Source organism: Tenrec ecaudatus, chromosome 5, assembly GCF_050624435.1.
Source record: "Tenrec ecaudatus isolate mTenEca1 chromosome 5, mTenEca1.hap1, whole genome shotgun sequence".
Taxonomy (NCBI): Eukaryota; Metazoa; Chordata; class Mammalia; order Afrosoricida; family Tenrecidae; genus Tenrec; species Tenrec ecaudatus.
The window spans coordinates 76,832,475-76,859,919 of NC_134534.1; the positions used below are offsets into that span (position 1 = coordinate 76,832,475).

Sequence of the window (27,445 nt, forward strand, 5' to 3'; positions counted from 1 at the left end):
ACATGGGGGAAGTGGTAATATTTTACATCTGAGACACGTTTCATACTTAAGTACTCCTTTGTATAAGAAGCATGGAAGGAAATTAAGCACTTTAAGTGTAGGAAGAGGCATTACCTTCCAATAAATTAGAAAACAACTGCATGGATAAAAGTAATTTGAAAGGCATCTCTGGTATGAATAGATAGTTTTCATTCAAGTAAGCATGAATGAAGCAGTATTGATATGATTTCGCCTGGTGTCCCTTTCATAATATACGGGAATTAAAAACAAAGGGAGAATTATCAATGCTTATTAACTGAAAAATATTTGGTTCATAGTCTACTTATTTTCCATCATAGCATTAAAATATTTTTAAGATAGTCTTTTAAAGGCAGCATTTTAAAAGGTTGGCCTGCTGCCTTTCCAAGGGGACTTATGACAACATTTTAATCTTATTTCAGATCAACAGATTCCAGAAAGTCAACATGAGATCCCAACTGCTAGAATGCTCAGCTAATTCCACTGAAGGTGATACTTAAAATAAATGATTCCTATAGCCCTTTCTGCACACTAAACTTCAATTGTGGAGGTGAATAAATGAGTGCATATTGTTATCTATTTCCTTTGTCTTAAAATGAACCAAAATCTTATGGAAAGAAATAGAACTATTTTAGTTTTCCATTTTGCTGCTCCATTGTGATTTCTCAACATGGCATCAGAAATATTTTTTCCATGCACTTTCTGACTTTTCAAATGTGATCCTAACTAAAAGTCACACCACACACATTTCAGCCCTAGAATCTGCTCACGCACTTCTTCTGAATCCCGTTGCTCAAAGTTTATGAAGGTCCTTACTCATGAAGGTCCCTCAGGTCATTTCGGTCATCTCAGAAATCCCATATGCTGCCTATTCTGCTTCTCTAAATTATCACTCTATTTGGTTCTCTTCATTGAAAAGAATCAGAACAAATTTCTTCTCCTTCATGGATATTTGTGATCATAAAAAAAGACATTTATACAAATCGGAACACTTGTCCATTACTGGTGGCGTTGGAAAAGATTACAGCCATTGTGAAAATAATCTGGTGACTCCTCAAAAAGGTAACCATCGAATTACCATGTTGTCGTTGTTAGGTGCCATCGAGTCAGTTCTGACACACAGTGACCATGTGGAAAACAGCTAAACTCTGCCACGTGCTGTGCCATCCTCACACTTGTTCTCCAGTTTGAGCCATGGCTGCAGCCCTTTTTCTACCCATCTCATTGAAGGTCTTTCTCTTTTTTGCTGCCCCTCCACTTTACTAAGCATGACTGGTCTCTCCTAAAAGTATGTCCAAAGTCTGTAACACTAAGTCTTGCCATCCTTGTCTCTAGGGAGCACCCTGGCTGTACTTCTTCCAAAACAGATCAGTCTGTCCTTTTAGCAGTTGTTCATGGTACTTTCACTCTCCTTCTCTAGCACCACAACCCACATGCACGGATCCTTCTTTGGTCTTCCTTATTCAATGTCTAACTTTCACGTGTCTATGAGGTAATAGAAGATCCCATGGCTTGGGTCAGTCAGCCTCCTTGCTTTTCAATATGCTAACGAGGTCTGTGCAGCAGATTTACCAAATTCAAGAAGTCTTTTGATCTCTTGACTGCTGCTTCCACAAGCCGTGAGTGTGGATCCGAGAAAGAGAAAATCCTTGACAACTTTAAACTTTTCTCTATTTATCATGCGATTAGCTATAGGCTTAGCTGTAAGGATTTTAGTCTTCTTTACATTGAGTGGTGATCATACTGAAGTCTGCAATCCTTGATACTCACCAGCAAGTGCCTAAAGTCTTCCTCATTTTCAGCAAGTGAGGTTGTGTCATCTGCTTAGAGCAGCTGGTTGCTAAGCCTCCCTCCAATCCCAAGGCTGCATTCTTCATATAACTCGGCTTCTATGGTTATTTGCTCAGCTAACAGAGTGAACAAGTATGGTGCGAGGCGACAACTGTCACGCACCTTTCCTGACTTTGAACCATGGTCATATCTCCTTGTTCCATTTTCACAACTCTTTCTAGATGCAGGTATAAGGTCTGCTTGAGCACAGTGGTTTGAAATTGCCATTCTTCTCAGGCTTATCCATAGTTCATTATGGCCCACATAGTCGAATGTCTTTGCATATTCTCTGCTTTGCGCCAAGATCCATCTGACATCAGCAATGATATTCCTTGTTCTACATTCTCTTTTGAACATTCCTGAACTTCTGGCAGTACCTTATCAATGTACTTCTGCAACTATTATTGGATGATCTTCAGGAAACTTGGTTGATCTTCAGAAAATCAGTGATATTTTCTATAATTTCAGAGTTTTGGGGGTCACCTGTCTTTGGAATAGGCACAAATATGGATCTCTTCCAGTCAACTGGCTAAGCATCGGTCTTCCCTATTTCCTGGCACAGAAGAGTGAGTGCTTCACCACTTCTCACTTGGTTTGTTGCACTGTAGTAGTTTGTGTGTTGCTGTGATGCTGGAAGTTAGGTCACTGGTGTTTTCAAGGCAAGCAGGGTCTCCCAAAGTGAACAGACAATAAGCTTCCAGACTAAGAACAGACAATGAAGAAGAGGGCTCCCCACTTGGGAGGAAGCAGCCCCTGAAAACTCTCTATATAGCTTTGAAATATTGTCAGGATTACCATATGACCCAGCAATTTCACTCTTAACTATATATCCAAAAGATTTAAAAGCAGAGATACCAAAACCCAAAGCAGTACTTATCAATAGCTTCATGGGTAAACACAATGTGTACATATATTATTCTGCTGTAAAGGGAAATGAAGTTCTAACCCATGATATGACACAGATTGAACCATGAAAACATTTGAGCCATCAGAAAATTATGCTGAATTAAGTAAGTCAGACACAAAAGGACAGATTTGAGAGGGTTACAAAAAAGTTCCTGCCTGGAAAAATTCCATTATCTTTTAAATACATTATTCCACGAACATTTTAATGTCCCCTAGTATTGTCTAATTCAACATATCTATATCTAGAATTGGCAGATATATATACACAAATGTGTATTAGAGGTCACCTGCGATTGTGGAGAAGGATAGGGAAAATAATATATATTTTCTGCTTGGGGTGATTAAAGAAATTTTGGAAATAAATCATGATAAAGTTTGTACAACTGAGGGGGGGTGTCTAGTTTTTATTTACAGATTAAGGTACAAAAAGAAGACATTTTGTAAAAGACTCAAACCAATGATGATTAGATATTATCAGCAGGAAGTGAGGCCTCCTTCCTTGGAAAAATTTCAGACCTTATTATTTGTTTTAAAATTTTACCACCAGTCATATATTGCATTATCTTGGTAGTTCTCTGCTGTTATTCAACCTCACTTTAAAGTTTTATTGTGCCGTCACTTGATTTTCTTTTTCTTTCCCACTTTACCCACGTCTATTCCAATGCTTAATCATAGGGTTGCTGAATCATTGGATGCGGTCCAATTCTGAACCCCACTGGGTAAGTGCAGCAGAATGAAAAAGAGGCGTAGGAAGAACTGGCACGTTGAAAACAGAACAAAAGGATCCCATGATGTATTGGTGGCTGTGCTAGGGGTGAGGAAGACTGATGAGTACTGGGAAGCAGGTTCACGTCATTGAAAATGTTAAATAAACTGATTAATAAAGATCATTTAAAAATGTTGCATTCATGTTTTATTATCTATATTTTTACAATAATTTTGTTTAGCAAGGTTTGCAAATGACGTCAATGCAAAATTACAAAAGATAGTTACTAAAGATGCCTTAATATAACATTATCGTTTGCTTTCCTCATTTAACAAAGGTGGTGTATCCAAATTAAATGTTAAGCTAAAGACAGAAATCATTTTCAATGTGAAGATACAATGGATTTGGACTGAAGAGACTCTGAACTCCACCACCCATCCTTGGCAGCATGCCTGGATTTGCAGTAACCATAGCCTCTGAACTCTCCACTGACAAGAGCAGCAAGGAAGGCAGAGCAGGGATACCCTGGCAGAAGGCCTCATGAGGAGGGTCCCCACACCAGACACATTCTGTTGGCTTCATCATAAATTGAAGGGACATGGCATTGGGGCACAAAACCCCATGGAAATGATTTTTCAATTCCTGTTTTGTTAGGAAATACACCAACCTCAGTTAGCAATTGCTGAGGTTGTCTTTGTACACTTGACCGTCATCCTCTACTGCTGGCCATTCCAAACTCTATTGTAAGCGGTGATAGTCAGTTCTTTACCGCATGCTACATTCTCGTGCCTGGTTTCAGACCAGGTAGGTGGAAAGAGTACTTTTGTTTTAAAAAAATAAAACACTTCATTGTTTGTGAGGCTTTGTGTTAGGGAGAGAGTCATGTGTCAGACTTCACAAAATGTGGCCCTGCTTCTTCACTTAGCAAGGTGATCAGCAAGGCACTGAAGTCCACAGGAAGTCCCTGGTTGTTGCAGACAGGTATCCCACTCTGACACTATCTGAAAAGTTGGAGGTTTGAATCCACACAGAGGTGCCTAAGAAGAAAGGCCTGGCAATCTACTTCAGAAAACTCATTCATTGGAAAACCCTATGGAAACCAGTTCCAATCTATGCTCACGGGGTTGCCCTCAATCAGAGTTGCCTTAGCAACAACTGACTCAATGATTTGTAGTGAGGGTTGTTCTATTGATTGTGGTATGTTTGAAAGCATCTACTGGCTAAAGTCCAAAAGCTGTGTGGGATCATATCTAAGCTTTGGCAATTATTAGATCTGTGATCTGGAGTGAGGTTCTCCATCTCTTCCCTTGTGTCTCTTTCCTCCGTTGAAAGTGAACATAATAAGAATGGCAGACTCACAGATGGAATTTCTGTTTGGATTAGCTACATAATCATAAATGACTATACCACTGTTTGGCATATAGTATGTATTACATATGCATTTCTTTTTTATCATTTTTTGTGCAGGTAATCGTAATGTAGAAAGTTTAGTCTGTGAGGAGGCTCTAGATGCAGTGGTTCTCAACCTTCCTAATGCCATGACCCTTCCATACAGTTCCTCATGTTGTGGTGACCCCCAACCATTAAATTATTTTCATTGGTACTTCATAACTGTAATTTTATTACTGTTATGAACTGGGCGATCCATGTGAAAGGGTCATTCGACCTGCAAAGGGGTTGAGACCCACAGGTTGAGAACTGCTGCTCTAGAGGCTCTGAAGCACATGTGACCTTTATTTAGAGAAGTAATTACAATTCCCTGGGTCAGATGGACTTGACCTGACACTCAATTGCATTCACTACTCTTGAGAACAGTCCCTCTTATAAGTGGGAGTGTGGTCTAAGGAGCCAGGATGGTGAGTGGGATGGGGCTGGAACAGGGGTGTGTGGACACTAGGCTACCTTCATCTCTTGTTCATTAAGAACTACAAAAAAAGAACTACAATAACACCACCAACAAAGGAAAAGCTCTCATGCACAGTCGAAGTGTGAATGGAGGGGGAGGTAGACGCATGACTTTAGCCACTGCTCACCAATGGAATCTTCATGTTAAAGCAGCAAAATTAAATCTCTCAGTTTTGCTTTTTATGAAGAAGTACATCACTTGATAAGAAAATGAATATTGAATTAATCAAGCTATTATCTTCATTGTGATTTGTCTCTGAAGGTCGAATTCTTTCAAACAATGTAAAGACCAACCAAGCAATAGAGTCTTCTCTCTTCAAGCATCTAATCCATTCATTACCTCATTAAAAATCCTCCCAGCATTCTAATACATAAGACAAGAGTATGAAGGTTGATATAAAGAAAAGTAGTGCCTGGGGTCTTAAAGGCTTGAAGATAAACAAGTGGCCATCTAGCTAAGAAGCAACAAAGCCCACATGGAAAAACACACCAGCCTGTGTGATCATGTGGTCCTGAAGCGATCAGTTATCAGGCATCAAAGAACAAAAAATCATATCATTGGCTACACACCTCCATGATACGATTGCCGAGGACAAACGGGTGCATAAGAAAATGTGGTGAAGAAAGCTGATGGTGCCCGGCTATCAAAAGAGATAGTGTCTGGGGTCTTAAAGGCTTGAAGGTGAACAAGCAGCCATCTAGCTCAGAAGCAACAAAGCCCACATGGAAGAAACACACCAGCCTGTGCGATCACGAGGTGTCAAAGGGATCAGGTATAAGGCATCATCAAAAAAAAAAATCTTACCATAGTGAATGAAGGGGGAAGTGCAGAGTGAAGACCCAAAGCCCACTTGTCAGCCACTGGAGATCCCCTCACAGAGGGGTCTAGAGGAGGAGATAAGTCAGTCAGGGTGTGATGTAGCACCGATGAAGAATACAGCTTTCCCCCAGTTCCTAAATGCTTCCTCCTCCCGAACTACCATGATCCGAATTTGACCTTGCAAATCTGGATAGAGTAGAGGTTTTACACTGGTGCATATAGGAGCTGGAGGCATAGGAAATCCAGGGTGGAAGATACCTTCAGGACCAGGGGTGTGAGGGGCGATACTGGGAGAGTAGAGGGTGCGTGGGTTGGAAAGAGGGAACCGATTACAAGGATCTACATGTGACCGCCTCCCTGGGGGACGAACAACAGAGAAGGGGGTGAAGGGAGATGCCGGATAGGGCAAGATATGACAAAATAATAATTTATAAATTATCAAGGGTTCATGAGGGAGTGGGGAGCAGAGAGGGAGGGGAAAAAAGAGGACCTTATGCAAAGGGCCTAAGTGGAGAGCAAATGCTTTGAAAATGATTAGGACAAAGAATGTACAGATGGATGGGATGGGATGGGATGGGAACATATGGATGATGATCCAGAAGAAGAGGATATAGAACCCTCAGAAATTATTGATCCACCCCAGTCAATAGATCCAGCTGAAGGTATTAATCCACTATCAATAAAACAACCCACACCTGAGAAGATTAACCAAACTGTTCAAGCCAGGTGGGGCTGTATCGGTAGCATTGCCTGAGGGAGCTGCCTTACCAGATATTGCTGAGAGCACCAGGGAACACCTTCCCACCCATTATTTACTTTAGACCTATCACTAACATTAAGACTCAGATAGCTCCTAAAGGTGAGGTTGAGATGATTATCCAAGAAGAAGCGTGCTATACTCACCAAGATCTGCTTGAGTTTTCTAATACATACTAGCAGAAACCTGGGGACTATCCCTGGCAATGGTTATAAGGGTGTGGGATCCTGGTGCATGGAATGTAATATTAGACCAGTCTGAGTTTCTGGATAGGGAACCCCTAAGCACAGACTCTTCTTTCAATGTCTCTACGAGAGGGGCTAAGAGAGGGTCTAATTCTTTATTTGGTTGGTTCGCTAAAGCATGGACTGCCACATGGCCTAGATTAGACCAACTTAAAGTACCTGACCTACCTTGGTACACTGCAGAAGAAGGCATCCAAAAGCTTAGGGAAATTGATATGTTGGAAAGGATCTATCAGGATATTCCCATAGACTCAAAAAGGACATACCCTTCACCACAACCATAAGGAACAAGCTTCTCAGAAGACTCCTGTAATAGCTATTTTATGTGCACCAGGATTAAGAGTGGGCACTGCCCTAAGTGAACTCCAACATTTGACTACAATGGGGCTGATTGGACCCCATGGTGGTAGAGGGCAGGTGTCCAGCACTGAATCAACAGAGACAGGGTGGGCATGGTTATAATAGACAGCAAGGTTTCTGTCGTCATCAAAGCAACCTGTCTGATGTGGAATTATGGCATTGGCTACTTAGTCATGGTGCCACTAGGAGTGAAATAGATGGGAAACTTACTAAATATTTATGTGATCTATACAGGCGGAAGAATGGTAGATCAGGTGAACAGCAGAATAGACAGTCATGATCGCTCAATCAGTTCCCAGACCTGAGACAGTTTACCGACCCACAACCTCTTGAATGAGGGGAAGGCCAGGTCCATTTGAAGGAGGACCCTGTTACATCACTGAAGGCTTATACTGTTAGTCTTTCTTCTAGCCTTCCCCAAAGGAACCTGGGTCTTTCACAAGAGTGACTGTTCATTGGGGGAAAGGAAATAATCAAACTTTTCGGGGATTACTAAACACCGGCTCAGAACTGACACTAATTCCAGGAGACCCAAAATATTTCGAAGGCCCACCAATCAGAGTGAGGGCTTATGCAGGTCAAGTTATCAATGGAGTTTTAGCTCAGGTACGCCTCACTGTGGGTCCAGTGGGCCCCCGGACCCATCCTGTGGTTATTTCCCCAGTTCCAGAATGCATCATTGGAATAGACATACTTAGTAACTGGCAGAACTCCCATATCGGATCCCTAAAATGTGGAATAAGGGCTATCATGGTAGGAAAGGCCAAGTGGACACCATTAGAACTGCCATTGCTTAGGAAAATAGTAAACCAAAAGCAGCACCACATATCTGGAGGGATTGCAGAGATCAGTGCCACCATCAAAGACTTGAAAGATGCAGGGGTGGTGATTCCTACTACATCCCATTTAACTCACCTATTTGGCCTTTAAAAAGACAGATGGATACTGGAGAAGGACAGTGGAGTATCATAAACTTAGCCAGGTGGTGACTCCAATTGCAGCTGCCATTCCAGATGTGATTTCATTGTTTGAGCGAATTAATACTTCTCCTGGTATTTGGTAGGCAGCTATTGATCTGGCCAATGCTTTCTTCTCAATGCCAGCCTTGAAGGACCACCAGAAACAGTATGCCTTCAGATGGCAGGGGCAACAATACACTTTCACAACTCTCTCCCACGGGTACATCAATTCTTTTGCCCTGTGCAATAATTTAGTCTGAAGGGACCTTGTTAACCTGCCTATGCCACAAAATGTCACACTAGTCCATTATATTGATGACATTATGCTGATTGGACCCACTAAGGAGGATGTATCAAAGACTCTAGATTTATTGGTACAACATCTGTGTACAAGTGGTTAGGAAATTAACCCAACACAGATTCAGGCTCCTTCCACCTCAGTAAAATTACTAGGGGTCCAATAGTATGGAGTATGTGAATACATTCCTACTAAAGTGAAGAATAAGCTATTAGATCTGCCCTGCCACCCTACCAACAGCTAAATAGGAGGCACAATGCCTAGTGGGCCTCTTTGGATTTTGGAGGCAACATATCCCTCTCTTGGGTGTTCTACTTCGACCTATTTATCAAGTGACAAGAAAGGCCTTCAATTTTGAGTGGGCCCAGAACAAGAAAAGGCTCTGCCACAGGTTCAGGCTGCCATGAAAGCTGCTTTGCCACCGGAACCATATGATCCAGCTGACCCGATGGTGCTAGAGGTGTCAATTGTAGATAAAGATGCAGTTTGGACCCCTATTGGTGAATCAATCTAGATCTTTGGGATTTTGGAGTAAAGTCCTGTCATTCTCTGCAGACAACTACTCCCCTTTGAAAAACAGCTGTTAGTCTGTTACTGGGTGGAGACTGAATGCCTCACCAGGGGCCAGCAAGTCACCATGAGGACTGAGCTGCTCATCATGAACTGGGTATTTTCTGACCCACAGAGTCATAAAGTTGGACACACACAGAACACTCCATCGTTAAATGGAAGTGGTATATACGAGATCAGGCCAAAGCAGGACCTGGAGGTACAAGTAAGCTGTATAAGAAGTGGCCCAAATCTTGTCACATTACCTTCTTCCTCCCAGTCTGCACCTGTGGCCTCCTGGGGAGTTCCTTACCATACTTTAACTGAAGACCAAAAAAGTCATGTTTGGTTTACAGATGGCTCTGCACGATATGCAGGTGCCACTTGCAAGTGGACAGCAGCAGCACTACAGCCCCTTCCTGTGATTTCCCTAAACGAAAGTGGTGAAGGGAAATCCTCCCAATGGGCAGAACTTTGAGCAGTGCACCTGGCTGTTCAGTTTGCCTGTAAGGAGAAATCAGCAGATGTGAGACTGCATACTGCGGCTAATGGCTTGACTGGATGGTCAGGGAACTGGAAGGAACATGATTGGAAAATTGGGGACAAGGAGGTGTGGGGAAGAGGTATGTGGATAGACCTCGCTGGATGGGCCAAGAAAGTAAAGATATGCATGTCTCATGTGAACGCTCACCAAAGGTTTACCTCTGAAGAGGAGAACTTTAATAATCAAGTGGATAAGATGACACGTGCTGTGGAGACTGGTCCTCCTCTTTCCTCTGCCACTCCTGTCATTGCCCAATGGGCACATGAACAAAGTGGACATGGTGGCAGGATTGAGGTTATGCATGTGTGCAGCAACATGGATTTCTGCTCACAAAAGCTGACTTGCCCACTGCCACTGCTGAGTGCCCCATCTGTCAACAGCAGAAGCTAACATTAAGTCCAAGATATGGGACCTTTCCTCAGGGCAATCAACCAGCAACTTGGTGGCAGGTTGATTACATAGGACCACTTCCATCATGGAGGGGACAGCATTTTGTTCTTACTGGAATAGACACCTACTCTGGATATGGATTTGCCTTCCCTGCATGCAATGCTTCTGTCAAAACTACCATTTGTGTACTTACAGAATGCCTTATCCACCGGCATGGCATCTCACATAGCATTGCTTCAGATCAAGGAACTCACTTCACAGCAAATGCAGTGTGGCAATGGGCCCATTCCCATGGAATCCACTGGTCGTATCATGTTCCTCATCATCCTGAAACTGCTGGCTTGATAGAATGATGGAATGGGCTCCTAAAGACACAATTACAGCACCAAGTAGGTGGTAACAACTTGTGGGGCTGCGGCCGTGTTTTCCAGGAGGCTTTGTACGTGCTAAACCAGCGGCCAATATATGGTGCTGTGTCTCCAATAGCCAGAATTCATGGGTCCAGAAACCAAGGGGTGGAAGCTGGCACGGCACCACTCACTATTATTCCTGGTGATCCACTTGCAGCATTTTTGCTTCCTGTCCCGGCAACCCTGTGTTCCTCAGGCCTGGAGGTCCCGGTCCCCAAAGATTCCACTGAACTGGCAGCTGAGAATGGCCCCTGGCCACTTTGGGCTTCTCATGCCTTTGAATCAACAGGTCAGGAAGGGTGTCACTGTACTGAGTGGTGTTCGTAATCCTGATTACCAAGGAGAAATTGGACTGGTGTTACATAATGGAGGTAAAGAAGAATGTTCCTGGAATCCAGGAGATCCCATAGGCCGACTCTTAGTGCTACCATGCCCTGTGATTAAAGTAAATGGTAAATTACAACATCCCAATCCTGACAGGACTTATAAATACCCAGACCCCTCAGGAATGAAGGTCTGGGTCACCCCACCAGGCAAAAAACCACAGCCAGCTGAGGTGCTTGCTGAGGGCAAAGGTAACACAGAATGGGTAGTAGAGGAAGGTAGTTCTACCTATCAGTTACAACCACGTTATCAATTGCAATAAAAAGGTTTGTGTTTGCCAGTTTATTTTCTTTATATGTGCTTATTGAATGTCTTTCCTTTGTTCATGTATGATGTATCTGATACAATTGGACGCTGTGTTTCATTTATATGTATGGTAGATGTTTGATGTTAAGTATAAGTGTGATTCCATTAATGTCTGTAAATTATATATGGCGAAAGAATTGTATACAGGTGCCAAGTTGGCAAGGGATAGATTGTGATAGGTAGGTTTATTGTGCCAACATGGCCAATAAACACATGTGGGATTAATTAAAGGGTGGAGAGATAAATGGCTTGGCAAGCCTCTCCTTTCTTCTCTCTTGTTATTTGATCATCAGACCAGTGTATGTCTGCCTTAGCTTTTTTCTGTGCCTCAACTTGAAAGTTACACTACCTGTGGGACGCTAACCCATGGACTGTGTCACTGTAGTTTGAGGTTCCTTCAATACCTGCTTTGCCGAGCTACTGGAGAATATACATCGCTTGAGCTGAGGACTGTCAGACTGTTGGTGACCTGCCTTGCTGTTTGCTGCCTGTGGCTGAGGATCCTCAATTGCTTTACAGAGGATTTCCCATTGGCCCTCAAGACTTGAAGGGCTGCCAGTGTATTTAGCTGTCTCAAGCAAGTGAGTCACACAGAGCCATTTGCACTGCTTCATAGATTGATTGTTTATTTTTTATGTTATATCTCAATATAATTTTCTAGTCTTCCTTTATTCTTTTTTATTCAAATAATTTTGTTTTATTTCAGTTCTGTAGGTAGATTTATTAATTTAACTGAAGCTTAGAAAGCATTGATTTTCCTTCCAAATTAATTTGCCTATTGAAAATTTTGACCATAAAAATTGTTTTTTCCAGTATATATCAACTTAAACTTCTTTTTATAAACATTAAAAATGTCTTTTCTGTGGCATTTCTGTCTCTTTTCCAAAACATTCTTATCCAAGGTTATTTCAGAGGGCACACACAAAGGTCCAGCACTCTCCCATTCTTCCAGTCTTTTATCAAGTGGATACTTCTCTTGTTCTCATTCATCTATTTCACATACTCAATTGCCATCAACAAACTCCATTCTTAGGAGAAAGATACAACAGCAAGGGGAAAAGATCTAAGACTTCAGTTCTTTGCTATTCTCTCCCATCTCCATTGTGAGTAACAGTGGGAGAGGCCTTCCAGATGCTAGTGCAGGAGGCAGCTTTGTCCAGTGGTAGGTGCATCGCTGGAAGTCTATCTGCAGTCAGGGAAACACGACCCTTGATGTGACCGTAAGGTGGGGCATCCCTTGACAGCCCTCCTACTCGATAAATACTGAATGCCTGCAATTCCCCATTGCTAGGTGTATCAGAATATGAGAGTTGAGAAATGATAGTCAAAAGATCTCATTGCACTGGTAGGTTTCACTAACCACAGGAATCAAAACACCCTGAATGCCTGAAACCACAACGGGTCTGAGGTGAATTCAAGCAAAAAGGATCCTTGGTCTAAACCATCTTGCTGCTCCAGGTAGAAATTGCGTCTGTGTGAAGTATTGAGAGGAATGCCTCCTTCGCCCGTCTCCTTGTGCTGGTACAGTCCTAGCTTATAATAGAAGCATATGGCAGAGCATGGGGGAGAGGAGGAGGGAGGCAACTGCAATTAAGAACCAAGAATGAATGAAAAGGAAACACGTAAAATATATGATCAGTAAAATAATTTTTGCTTTCAACAAAATGTAAAGTCCCTACATTCTACCATAGAGGGTGATTTAAAACTATTGGAAGGTTCAAGTTTTCATCCTTGGGCTTTTAAATCTGGTGAAAGCATATGTTTCAATTTTATGAGTCATACTTTGCCTTCTTTTTGCTTAAGATATTTTCCAGACAGTGAACACTCTGGTCTCCTAACGTATCCACTCAGACCTGGTATATTCTTTTCAGAATGACGGGAATTGTGCGCATGGCTTCCTGTCTGTTTAATGATTTAGTTGGTGACTACCTGATATCCTTTAAACCCATTGTACTTTTGCATAGCTAGATTTCCTACCTATTCCTTTGCATGCACATCAATCTATCCAGAACATACATAGTAGTATCCATGCATGATTTTATATATAATTTCTTCCCCTGGGTGGTACAAACAGTCAATTGATGGACTGTTTGTTAACTGAAAGATGGATGGTTTACATCTGAAAGGTTGAATGTCCTCGAAAATTGCTTCTGAAAAATTAGTCTTTCAAACTCTATAGAGCACAACCCTGTTCTGACACTCACGAGGATCGCCATGGAGTGAAAGTACACACACACACACACACACACACACACACACACACATTTCAATGATGCAAAGAAATATGAGGAAACTTAAAAACAGTTCATGGAAAAATTGGTTATCTTTTAATTCCATGCTTCCACTGACTTTTTGGAGCTTCCTCATATATCTCGTTGAGAAGAACAAAATCTGAATTGCCATAAGGTTTACTTAAAAATCCACTAGGTTTAGAGGCTCTGCATGTAATGAACTGATCTATTTCTTTTTAGGAGACAGCTCAGTCGAAGAAGTTTTTATTTTATACTCTTTGCTTAGGAAGCATATTATGCAAAATACACAATGTGCTTCTTTTTCACTGGACTATTGGAGTCTCTGTTATCAACTAATATTTCTTGCTACTTCAGTGCATATTACCATGGAATTTATTATGGAAATTAGCTGTTCCTGTTCTCTAGGAGCTTTTTTTTTTTAAATCCTAAGTTGCCAGTATGGTCGTGGGTATACTCAGAAAATTGCAGTCATAGATTTAAGGCTTAGGTTTGTAGATTCCCTTTGTCTGAGTCTTTTAAGGTGGGACAGAACCTGTCCAGTCAATTCTTTTCAGTTCCCGCCTCTCACCTCTAATTTTATTCCTGATACCTCTTAGTTTGGCTTCTCTCAACAATGTCTGGAATACTTAACAGCACACATACTGATTATAGCAATATTTCATTGTTCTTGGTGTTATGTTAAGGGATTTATCATTTTCCTATTGAAGGAGCTCTGGTAATGTAGTAGTTATGCATGGGCTGCTAATGGCAAGCTGTGCCGTTTGAATCCACCAGCCACTCGGTGGGAGAAAGGTTGGGCTTTACAGTCTTGGAAACTCGCAGTGTCAGAGCTTCCTTGTCCTATTTAAGGGTTGCTGTGAGTCTGCGTCAACTCGATCACAGTGAATGAGTAGTTAATTTTTAAAATAATCCCACAAAGAAACTATTCTCTTAATCATTTTGTAAATAAGAAAATGAAATAAATGATTATTTGAACATGTGCACAAATGTACTTGATACAATTGATGTATGGATTGTTATAAGAGCTGTAAGAGCCCCCAATAAAATGATTTATGCAAAAAAGAAAAAAATTAAATATTGGGGAGACTCATTAGTTTGTCCAATGTGGCATGACGTATAATGGGACATCAGAATTTACACACAGGTATGTATTACTGCATCCAAACCCAAATAATTCAGTACCATTGAGTTGATACTAACTCATCGCTACCTGGGATGACAAAACAGAACTGCCGGTATAGATTTCTCCGACTGTAAATCTTTATAGGAGTGGAAAACCTCCTTTTTCCTCCCTGAGAGTAACTGATAGTTTTGAACTACTGACCCTGTAGTTAGCAGCGCAACACAAAAAACATTACAACAGCAGGGCCCCTCGTATGATTGCATACATCATATATTTAGCCTTTAGCCTATTCTGACTCCTCCTGAAGAGAAAACATTAGCCTTAGTGGCAGTTACTTAATCTCCTGTCATCTGGAGGAAGGGGTGTGGTCTAGCCTATCAACCAGACCGCAGCTTGATGACCTCATTTGGAAGACACAATGGAGATAAATAGCTCACTGGAGACCAGACACACTCGCTGATTCATCTCCCCATGAGACATTCCTGCTGACAAGCCACGTGGAGTTACACTGATGGAGCCAGAGCCCTGGAGCTGGAGGAGCCACATGGAGACCCACACCAGCACTGAGATGCTTCCACCGCTACATAATCCACAAGACTTTCCACCCACTGGCCTGTGATCTTCCTGCATTCAGCATCATTGCATGTGTTTCATGAGTCAGAAGAGGAATTCACAGACTGGTACCAGACATAGGTCTGATATCAGACTTAGGAACTTGATCTAGACTGGGCTAGGATGTTTTCTCAATATACAATTGCTCTTTGATATAAAGCTTTTTATTATACACCTATGAGTATCTGTGAATTTGTTTCTCTAATCCACCCGGACTGACACAGCCTTGAAGTCACTTTTCTTGAGTTTGTAACTTCCTTAAATCATAGACCTCTGATACAGAGGATTGTGGTGTTCAGAGCCTTCAGTGTGTCTATACATGTACACATGCACACACATACTCAGGCATAAATATACAGGTGCACATGTGGATATACATTTGCCTACACACATATACACATCCATAAACACATATGCCCACACATATACTTCTACATACGAAGGGGGTACCACTCAAAAATCATAACTTTTTTTTCAAAGCTATATATTTAATTTAATTTTTACAAAACAACCTCATCACCTTCAAAGTACTCTCCATTAGACTTAATACGTTTTTCAAATCTGCAATTCTCCTCTTGGAAACATTTTTCAAACTCATCTGTTTGGATGGCTGACAGCACCTCCCTCATTTTTCTCTTCACCTCTTCTAGGTCATCAAATGGCTCTCTGTGCATGTCCTTCTCCATTCATGGACATACAAAGAAGCCGCATGGAGTGAGATCAGGTGAGTAAGGAGCATGGGGCAAGAGAGGCATGTTGTTTTTTACCAAAACCTGGTTTACTGAGAGGGCTACATGAGCAGGCGCATTGTCATGGTGGCAAAACCAGTCCTTCCCCCCACCGCTGCCACAAATCAGGCCATTTTGGTTGCACATTGTTATTCAATCTTTTCAGAACCTTTAAATAATAGAAAGTTTGCTTAACAGTATGATCTGGTGGAGTGAACTCCAAATGCAGTAGGTGTTGATATTTTTTGTCCATTCGGGAAGTTGATGGACGTCCCGAATGAGGTGTGTCATCAGTCAGCGTTTCACCTCTTTTGAAACGAGAAACCACGCCTCCATGAGCTTTTCCCATAGGACTGTTATTGTAAGCTGTGTTCAACATCACAACAGTTTCTGTTGCATTTTCCCAAGAAGGAAAGAATACTTCACAATTGCACACCGTTTTCTTAAATCGGCCATCACAAAAAACGAGCTTTGAGCAAACCTGCTTTTACAAAAACATTCACTGAGACCAGAGGGAAGCTTCCCAGGCAACGTCACTGGTGCACTGACTCAGAGTGAGTTGCTATATGCTCACCTAACAGGAAAAATGTATATTACAAAAGATCTGCCCAGTGGAACTTTTCTCATACATATATATACAGACACTTCAACCTGGTATTTATAATAGCTGTACTGTAGAATAGACAAAACAGAAATAATTTTGATTTTATTTTATAGTTTCTAAAATAATATGTCCTACCTACATTTCCTTTTAATTTGAGCCTGGCAAACTGTCCTTAAATAATCTAGCTTTTCTGTAGAATATTCTTTTCCATCTCTGGACTACTTCGGGAGTCTTTATTTTTTTGATTTTGTCAAGTCATTGATTTACATCCGATCTTTCCTAAAATCTATAAATCACTCAAAATTATTTTTTCCAATTCTTAGATGACTTTTAATGACCTTTCAAAACCTTTAAATAAATCTTATCTAGAACTATGATTTTTTCATAACTCTAAAAAAACTTGCATGATGGAAGGGAAATTCAGATCTTATGATAAATACTAAATAGGTATTTTCTTTTGTTCTGGAAAATATTTCAAATTATTTTTTAATCACACCATTTATTTTAGATTTTAATTATGTTACCATCTTTACAATAAACCATTTTCTTTTATTTTATATATTAAACAATTTTAATACTTAGTCTTAGAGAGAATCATGAATTTTTATAAGACCTTGTTATGATTTCATTCATTGATTCCATATAGGGTTTTATTTTTCCTTCAAGTTACTTAATACCTTGTTTGTGAAACTTAAACTGGTTTGCACACTATGTCCTACCTGGAATCCAGAAGCTATCCTGCTTCCATGCAACTATGATTTAAATGGTGCCCTGCACATGTCATCTATATGGTAAGTCAGATGGTATTTTTTTACTTCCTTAGCATATAGAGTAGCAGCCGTCTAGTTTTATTAATGTTCTTATAATTGGATTCCTGGTGGTACATTCAGTTTTGGGCATAACCATCAATAGCCAAAATAAACTGCAAATCTATAAGATTGCAGTAAATAGAATATGGAAAATGTAGAAATTCAGTTAGGACGAACATGGTTTATAATAAAAGGAACCACTCAAAGGCACGCCAGAAGCCTACTCAAAGGGTAGATTTCTTTCACAAAGGACACCAGCACCTAAATGAGGGCACTTCCAGACTAGATCCTGCATATCACATTAGAAGGAGGTCAGTCTTTGTCCTTTGTTCATTTCAATTTAGATTATGTTAAAAAGACTGTTGATTCAAATCATTGTTTAATTCTAAAAACATCACAATATCAAACACTAATCAAATGTCAAATTACTAAAGTACTAATAAAAATAGCAATATAGTTCATTTACTACAAGCACATTGAATGCCCTAATACAAACAAATTTCAAAGTAGCATTAATATAACGCTATTTATTTAGAAAGAGAGAATATATCTTCTTTTACAAGGCTGTCACTAAATTTCCTCCACTCAATATTTTCACATTTTGAAAATGATGTACAATGTTGCACCATAAGGTGATCTAATCACCTATGGACTCCTTGTGCAATCATAACTATTGAAAATGCTCTTTTTGTGATTTTGCTATTGGATTTCCTTAACAAAATTAATAATAATTTTATTTATTATTTTACAATAATAACTCTAACAGATTCAGTTGTTATTGAACCACTCGACTTGTAGTGAGTCCTGTGTGTCTGAATAGAACTGAGCTCCACAACATTTTCAAGGGGTAAGTTTACAGCAGTAGACTATCAGGCCAAAGCACCTCTTCCAAAGCACCTCTATGTGGATGTGAACTTCCAGCTTTCAGTAAGCAGTCAAGCACCTTGAACATTTGTATGACCTCTAGACTTGCTAGGGAAAGGTTATTGGGAGTGAGGTAGCAGGGCAAGGAATTTGAGTCAATAAAAAGGCAGTGAAACTAGAACCCCAACAGATTAGTAGTGAAATGGAGATTTGACAAAGTCAATAAGCTGTAGGATGTGAGAAGGTCACATCCTGGTTCATGGCCAGGCTAACAAGAAAGGTCTATTATACACTGCCAGGGGCCACAACCTAGTATTAATGTCCATCAAGGACTGTAGAACATTACCTTTGTGCTTTATTAGAAGACCAAGGTACGAGAGAGCTGACGCATGGGGTGAGTCCTTAAATAGCTTTGAGGAAGAAAGAAAGTTGCTCAGAACAGAATCTGAAGATAGCGTCTCTTTGGAGGCAGCCACAAGATGGACACCACAACCTTTTCCTCACTATCGTTAGTTGCCATCATGTAGGTTCCAACGCGTGGTGACCTAAACAGAACTCAGTGATACCTGGTCTCGTGCCATTTTCATGGTTATTGATGTTTTAGTCCATCGCTATGTCGTCTGTGCTAGTCTTCTCATTGGCTGAGGGTTTCCAGCATGTTCGTTGGCTCTCTACTACATATACCATTCTTTTCCAATCATTTGTTTCTCCCGAGGACTACACAACTCTGGTGGTGATGCCAGGCTGAAACACACCAGCTGCCTGGCAGGAAAAGCTGAGGCTACCTGCTCCGGTGAAGAGTCAGGGTCAACTCAGGGGCAGTGCCTCTGGTTTATGTGGTTTGGATGACATGAGCACGCGAATTTAAGTTTCATTGTCCCTGCTCCTAAGGAACATTCTTGTATTTATTGACAACATGCAATAAAATTCTACCTGAATTTCAAACTAATGATATTGTTCAATCACTTGGGCATTCTGCTGACTCCTCTTTCTTTGGAATAGGTATAAATGTGGATCTTCCAGTCAATTAACAATCTTCCCAATTTCCCGGCACAGGCATGTGAGTGCATACAATGCTTCAGCAGCTTGGGGAAACATTTCAGTCGGTGTTCCATCAATTCCTGAAGCCTTGTTTTTGGCTAATGCTGTCAGTGTAGCTTGAACTTCTTTCAGTACCATTGGTCTTGATCATATGCTACCTCTTGGAATGGTGGAATTAGATTAGTTTTTTGAGTATAATGTCTATGTCTTCTTTCCATTTTCTTTTGAAGCTTCTTGCATCATTCAATATTTTTCCAGAAAGTATTTCAGTATTACAACTTGTGGATTGATTTTTTTCTTTGTTTCTCTCAGTTTAAGACATCTGTTTTAATTTCCTAGCTCTAGGTTAGCAGATCTTACCTGACGATCTGCTAAAGTTGAGTGAGTACCACATCAGGGTCATGCTCTTAATTATTTTTGGAGACCTTTGTGTCTGGATTGGATTATGTCTGAACAGGTTTGGGGTTCTATTGAGCTACTAACCTCAGATTAGCAGTTCAAATCCACCATCAACTCTCTGAGAGAAAGACGGGGCTCTCTACTCCTGTAAAGAGTTACAGTTGCAGAAACCTACAGGGAAAGTTCTGCCTTGGCCTATAGAGTTGCTATGAGTTGGGCTCAATTTATTGGCAAGTGAGTTTGCTTTGCTTTATGGGAGAAAAAAGAGTCACTTTCGATATTATGACCATCTCTTCTATTTTTAGAGCCCAATATAACCTGCTTTCAATGTCATATGGATTAAAATGTTGAATAGATGCATCAGTGCCTATTATTGGAAACCCTGAGGTGACTGAACCATAAATTTCCTGGGAGTTGATTTTGTGACAAAGGAGAGAGAAAATTTGAAATAAAAAAAGTTTGATGAAATTGTTCCCCTTTGTGGCCAAATATACAAACAGACAACTCAATCTAGTTGCCATCCTCAAGGGCTTTCCCTAATTTGCATCACCCAGATGGGTTTGTACCTGGATCTTAGCTGCCGAGAATAGTGTAGAAGCACAGAGCGGTTGATGATGAAAAACAACAAGAACGTGGCCAGTGATTAATATGGAAGAACATTCTGAGGTAAGGAATATAATTTCCTGCAGGAGTCCTGATTGTCTGTTACAGATGGTGTTAATATGGAAGGTGTGGTTCCAAGATAGTTCGTCCCACGATAATGTTTGTATGGAAAATGTGAATTTGCCACAACGTGATTGATCTATGGGGGAACACTGTGGGCACAAGGAGATGTCCATGTACTGTGCGCAGTGTGGTCCGTGAGATACACTCAGTGAGTGCGATCGCTGAACCGGGCTGCACAGAGTGCAGCTAATGCACACAGGCACATCCCAAACACCGAGCAGCTATCTCACTTGACTGAAATCTCCGCCAGACTTTAGATACTCTCCCTCCTCTTCTTCACACACACATTCTAGCAATTGCAACTCCTCCGACGAACACTTGTACAATCAGATTTCAGAACTTTTTCATGGCAAAATGTCAGATTTATTATAGTATTTAGAAATCATTTACAATGTATAAAGCGGTGTCACAATTTTCATTAGATTTTATCTTTTCAGACCTATTACCTGTTAGTCTGTCAGACCGTTGTGGCTTGCTGATTGCTATGGTGATTGAAGCTATGCCATGAGTATTTCACTACCAGCTGGATCCTGCATGGGGGACAAGATTCATCCGAGCTTCTGAACTATAGCAGATGATAAAGGCTGGTGATTTATTTCTGAAAATTAGCTAATGAAAATCTTCTGCATAGTAACAGAACATTGTCTGCATTGCTTGATGTGAGTATGTCATTAGGCAGAAGCTGGAGGATGATGACATGTTTGGTGACGTAGAGAACTAGTGAGAACAACGGAGATGGATCTGAGCAACATGAGAATAATGGACTTTTAAAATGGTAGTGATAATGAGATGACTTCCAAGACTGGACAACATTTATTTATATTTTAAGAAATATTGAATTTGGAGTTTACTCAACGCCATCTATTAAATCTATCTACTATCTATCTTCTATCATCTATCAGCTGTTACTATCTCTAAAAATATACATTACAAAGTTTTTAGTGTTGTCCTCTAGCCCCATTTTTCTCATAATCCTATTTTGTTTTTCTCAATATTAAATTATATATAGACACATATGAAGAAGCTTCAAAACTTTGTGGGGAAATTGCACTGATTTTTAAGAAGCGTTCTGAAGGTCCCTCCACATGCAAACCCTGTGCATATTATTGCCCACATCTTTGAGAAGCATATGTCCCATTAGGGAGAAATGGTGGTGCCTTCAGTTTCTCCAGGTGTAAGATTTGGACCGATGGCAAAGGTTGGTTCGAAGTGTCCTGTCAAGTCATTGTTCTTCTCCATGGCATGGCTATAGGTGTCTCAGTAGTCCAAAAATGAGGACTAATTTTCTCAGACTAAAGCTTTCCAAAATTTTCCAGACTATCATAAAGAATTCAATAGAAATGAATGTGCTGAGGGGGCAATGCACACAGGTGTGATGTATGGTGTTGACTTGAGGTGCAGGCGTCCAGGGACATTGAGTGCTCTTGGGGGGTTAGCAGATACTCTTACCATATTTTTGATGCTTCCAGATGAACAATCCACAGATTGTCCACAGCTATCCCATAGGAAACTTCTGTGAGCACAATGACATTCGATCTTTAGAGATTAAAATGCAAGGTGTATTGAGTTGGATTTTGGCTGTGGATATTGGATGTGGCTGCCAAATTGAAGGTAAAAGGAGCCTGAAGAGCAATCTGCTCCTTGATGCCATTGTGCATGTCACTGCGGTTCTGCTGGTCAGTGCTGAGCATTGGCTAAATGGGGCATTTGGCTTCTATCATGAAGTGCCACCAGCATTTTGTGGGTTGATGGTGTAGTGTCTCCCAGGTGATGTCCTTTAGCTGCACAGAGGACGTATTCAGGCAGATCTAATTATGCCACACCTGCCCTGTGAGCTTGCACAACCTCTCATTGAGTCGTCACTGGCGTTTGCCTCAACAATGGAAACAAATGACCCGTCTGGGTTGTTTTGAGACGCAGACTTAGATAAGTGGGTATTCATAAAGTTTAACGCTTCCTAGACCTCTGACAACTGATGAAATATCTGGTGGTCACATAGGAGTGTGATTCTTACAACTCTAGTTAGTGTAGCTCAGGAGGAAGTTCAAGGGGAAAGGCAAATGACAGAGAGGAGAAGGAAGGCATCAAGTAGAGGCTCTTGGCCTCTTTCCCCACTTCAAGGTGGCAGCTTTACCATTAGGTCTCCTTACTGGGATTCTAGGTATAGTTTCGTTGGAAAGACAGTAGCAGCAGAGTTCTGCTTTAAAAACATTTGAAAATGATTGTGAGAGAGAGAGAGAGAGAGAGAGAGAGAGAGAGAGAGAGAGAGAGAGAGAGAGAGAGAGAGACTGACTATGTGGAGAACATTAGGATTGAGTTCTCTAGAAACCAGCAAAGGTCCTTGTTGGTTGAAGGTGTCACCCACATTTCAAAGAACATTTTAAAGGATTCTCATTTCAAAGGACACACAAATTCTCTAGCTCAAGAATTTACCAAAACAAAGTCAAATGCACGCTTCCTGACATGGTTGCTTTCATAATGGGCTGCAGGGGCAGTGGATGATTTAATGTGTCACTCCTACCTAATATGTCTAATTCCCACCAAAATATCTCTTCTTGGGTGGGACTGATAAATAGGTGGTGGCAGGTCCTGATAGGATTCACCTGTGACTAGCTGTGAACAAGATTCCCTAGAATGAAATCTTGCTGTGTATAAAATGAACCTTCTGAGAAGCAGGAGGGGAGGGTGTTTCACCAGAGAGAAACAGGAGTGAGGCTCCTACTCTTGACTCAAAACCCCTATGCACTGACCCCCACTGGATTCAGAAGACTGCTATAACTTTAGAGGAGCAGTAGCAGAACCAGCAGTCCGACCATGGAATGGAGTGTGGACTTCCCACCTCACAGAGCAATGAGGCTGAGTGTTTTTGTGCATGAGTCTGGTTTGTGGAGTGGGGTGTCTCTGGGCACTTAATTGGGGACCCTGCATTTGATGACCTTTGGAAGGTGAGGTGAATGCCTTTGGGCTGAGGCTTATTGAAGTGGGGTACCTTTTGGCATTTAATTCAGGGTGCTGACGGCGGTGATCTATGATGTTTAAATGGCATACCATTGGGTTGAGGGTTCCAGCAGAATGCTGTGCCCCTTTGAGCATTTCTTAGCTGACATGAAAGAATTTTGAAACATATTCTGACAAACAGCTATTCTGAGCGTTTTCAGTGGCATTCCAACTGGCTCACTTTCTTAATAAACCCTCCAATCATGAGTTTCGTCTGTGGGTTCTGTGTAGCCACTGTCATAGACATTAGATACTAGAGTGGCAAAGTAGAAAACATGAATTGAGACTACATGTGATCTAGTACCAAGTAGTTTTGGATGAGTTAAGAAAATAGAAATAAAAATGGTACCCAATCATCAGATGAAACACAAGCCCAATGGGACCATGATCCCAAAAGAATGAGTGATTTTAATTGAGCCTTGAAATGGCCATTATGCGTTCAAAATATTCATGCGCATAAATCTGCCAGTCATGCTTTCTGGAGGATTCATACTTGATGGGAGCTGGACAGCACCTGTGCTAAGTCACTGAGAGGCCAATAAGAAGGGATGATTTGGGGGATGACTTCATTTAATGCCGGTTGCTCAGCCAACAGATGTGCATCTTTTTCTCTGCTTGACAACATGGACATGAGAAGATGGGGCTGTTGTGTAGACTTCCTTTACTGAACATCCTAAAAAATGCCATCTCTTGTTGGTCACATGAATACATGTACCTGGCGGAAGATCAAGAGCCCAGGCAGCAATGGGAAGAGAAGGCAGGCACGTGCTTGGCTTAAAAAGTCTAAACACATTTCCAAATTCTGGTATTTGGTGTCAGGAACACTACATTTTGTTTCCTTTTGCACTTCGATGTGCCTGCGTGAGGACGTCTGCTGGCAGCGATAGTAAGAGATGCAGAAGCCAGCATTGGATTTCCATGCTTTTCGGTGGTGCCAGACAAGGCCCCTTTCCTTGAAATCATGAGGTGGTGAGGGTTAGATAGAGTCCATATTATTGGTAGGCCTTGCACCTCTTTCAGGATTGACCAGACACTGTTGTTTTCTTTAGATAATTGGGCTCATAGTGTTTTCATCCAACTCAAAGAGTTGCTCAATCATTACATAAGACTCTGTGCACATGCATGAAAAAAACTGTTGAACAGCTGCTGCTGCCAAAGAAAAAGAGGCCTGGGGGCTGAGCTGATCTCCTCTGGCTACCCAAGGGAGAAGAAGACTCTTTCCAAGTCGCCTGCAGGATGCTTGCCACAAGACTGAGGTCAGACACGCCTCCACCCTGCAGCTTTCTTTTTTTTTTTGCCTTCTTTTTTAATTTATTTTCTTTTAATTGGGTTGTCCTTTTATTGTTTGGGAAATCTTTTTTTTTTAACAATTTATTGGGGCTCATACAATTCTTATCACAGTTCATACATATACATACATCAATTGTGTAAAGCACATCTGTACAGTCTTTGCCATAATCATTTTTTTCTCCTCTTTTCTTTTTTTACATTTTATTAGGGACTCATACAACTCTTACCACAATCCATACATATACATACATCAATTGTATAAAGCACATCCATACATTCCCAGCCCCAATCATTCTCAAGGCATTTGCTCTCCACTTAAGCCCCTTGCATCAGGTCCTCTTTTTTTTCCCCTCCCTCCCCTTTCCCCCCTCCCTCGTGTGCCCTTGGTAATTTATACATCGTTATTTTGTCATATCTTGCCCTATCTGGAGTCTCCCTTCCCCCCTTCTCTGCTGTCCCTCTCCCAGGGAAGAGGTCACATGTGGATCCTTGTAATCAGTTCCCTCTTTCCAACCCACTCACCCTCCACTCTCCCAGCATCGTCCCTCACACCCTTGGTCCTGAAGGTATCATCCACCCTGGATTCCCTGTACCTCCAGCCCTCATATGTACCAGTGTACAGCCTCTGCCCTACCCAGCCCTGCAAGGTAGAATTCGGATCATGGTAGTTGGTGGGAGGAAGCATCCACGATCTGGGGGAAAGCTGTGTTCTTCATCGGTACTACCTCACATCCTAATTAACTTCTTTACCTATTCCGATACCTGCCATTCCTCCCATGATACTGCATTTTGATGGGTTCGATACTTTGTGGCATTGGTTGCAACAGCCACATAGAATTCCCAGGTGAGATTCGAAATTATGGGGGTTTGCTAGGGAACTTAACTGGTTACCCCAAGGCAGGATCAATAAATAGTCAGGATATAGTTACTGGTCTTCAACAGAACCTCTCCTCAGTCACTGGCCAAGTGTCTCTTTTTGGTCTGTAGCCTCTTAGCCTCTGGCTTCTGCCTGTGTGGCCCAGGAAGCCCATTGCTCTGATTCCTTTGTTCTGTCCCATGGTCTTTGGGCCTCAGCCTCTTGTACCTCTGGCCTTGGCCTCTGTCTTATCAACCAGGGGTTTCAAATGTTCTCCACCAGTGCCTCTTCCTCCTTGAGGGTCCCAGGCATTCTCTCTGTTCCTGCTTCTGAGATAGCTCATCTTCCTAGCCAGGGGAGTGGTTATGAAATACTGAACAATACCCTCTATTAGTGTTACACATGACTTATTTGCATAGTCCCAACCAATCATAAAGATCAAGGAGTCCAGCATTCAAGATGGATTGCAAAGTAACGTAAAGAAAACAAAAATCCTCACAACTGATCAATAGGTAACAACATGATAAATGGAGAAGTGATTGAAGTTGTCAAGGTTCATGGAAGCAGAAGTAAGGAGATCAGCATGCACATCATTGGGTAAGAATGCAGCACAAGACCTCTTCAAAGTGCTGCAAAGCAGGAGGTTACTTGAAGGTCTAGTGTACACACGGCCCGACCCATGGTGTTTTCTATTGCCTCTCATGCATCTGAAAGTTGCACATTGAACAGGAAGTCCAACGAAGAATCAATGCACTTGAACTATGTTGGCAAAGAATATTAAAAGGACAAAGGACTGCCAAAAAACAAATTGGAAAAAGTACGGCCAGAATTCTGCGTAGAGGCAAGGATCGAGAGAATTGATCTCAAATACTTTGGACACGTCATCAAGAGAGATCAGTTCCTGGAGAAGGACACCATGTTTGGTAACGTCAACAGGCAGTGAAAACCAGGCAGCCCTTGACCAGATGGACTGACACAGTGGCTGCAACAATGAGCTCAAACATAAAATCAGTTTTGATGAGGGTGCAGGACTGGGGAATGTTTCTGTCCATTTTAAATAGGGTGCGACGAGTCAGAGCTGATTCGATAACAACTAACAACAACAACACCACCCGATCCTTTCGTGGGAGTTACAGAGATCTAGACAGAAGAGTCATAGTAAGACATTTCACAGTTCCCTATGACCTTAGTGAATTAAGGAAGGACATAGATGATTCCAGGGGAATGAGATCTGAAACTCTGCTACATTTGCACCTGGCAGCCTCTTTAGCACTTATGGAATAGATTATTATTATTACTATTATATTTGCAGATCAAAGCAACATTCCCACTGCATCAGAGAGATCTTTGAATGCTTTTAAACATAGCTATCTATGAAATCCTACCAATATATTTCTTGTCATACCAGATAAAACCGATTTGCTTGTGTAACTTGGGCCATGGTTAGGCATTTAGCATAAAGTGCATGGTCTCTCCAGAAACAAAACTGTCCCAGTTCCAAGAAGACTGCAGTATCTCCAGAGGGGAATGGTTAGTCTGAGTGGAAATATCTAGATTCATGTCTAGGTCCTCGGGCCTGTGGACTGCGTAAACTTTTGATTGGGAGTCACGTGCAAGGTCCTGGGTCCTCACGGACGACTCCTCCCACGTCCAACTTGCAACCTTAGATCCAACAATTGGGTTTGATCTCTGAAAAGCACCAACACATTTATTTGACAAAATTTCCTTGTGGACCACTGCCCTCAAATCTACAAATA

General features: G+C 41.4%; 1 protein-coding gene across 1 annotated transcript in view; it reads right to left on the reverse strand.

Moving 5' to 3' along the window:
* Nucleotides 1–27,445, reverse strand: part of NKAIN3 (sodium/potassium transporting ATPase interacting 3) — a 384,353-nt gene that overhangs the window by 81,179 nt on the left and 275,729 nt on the right. The gene's annotated exons all lie outside the window — the stretch shown is intronic.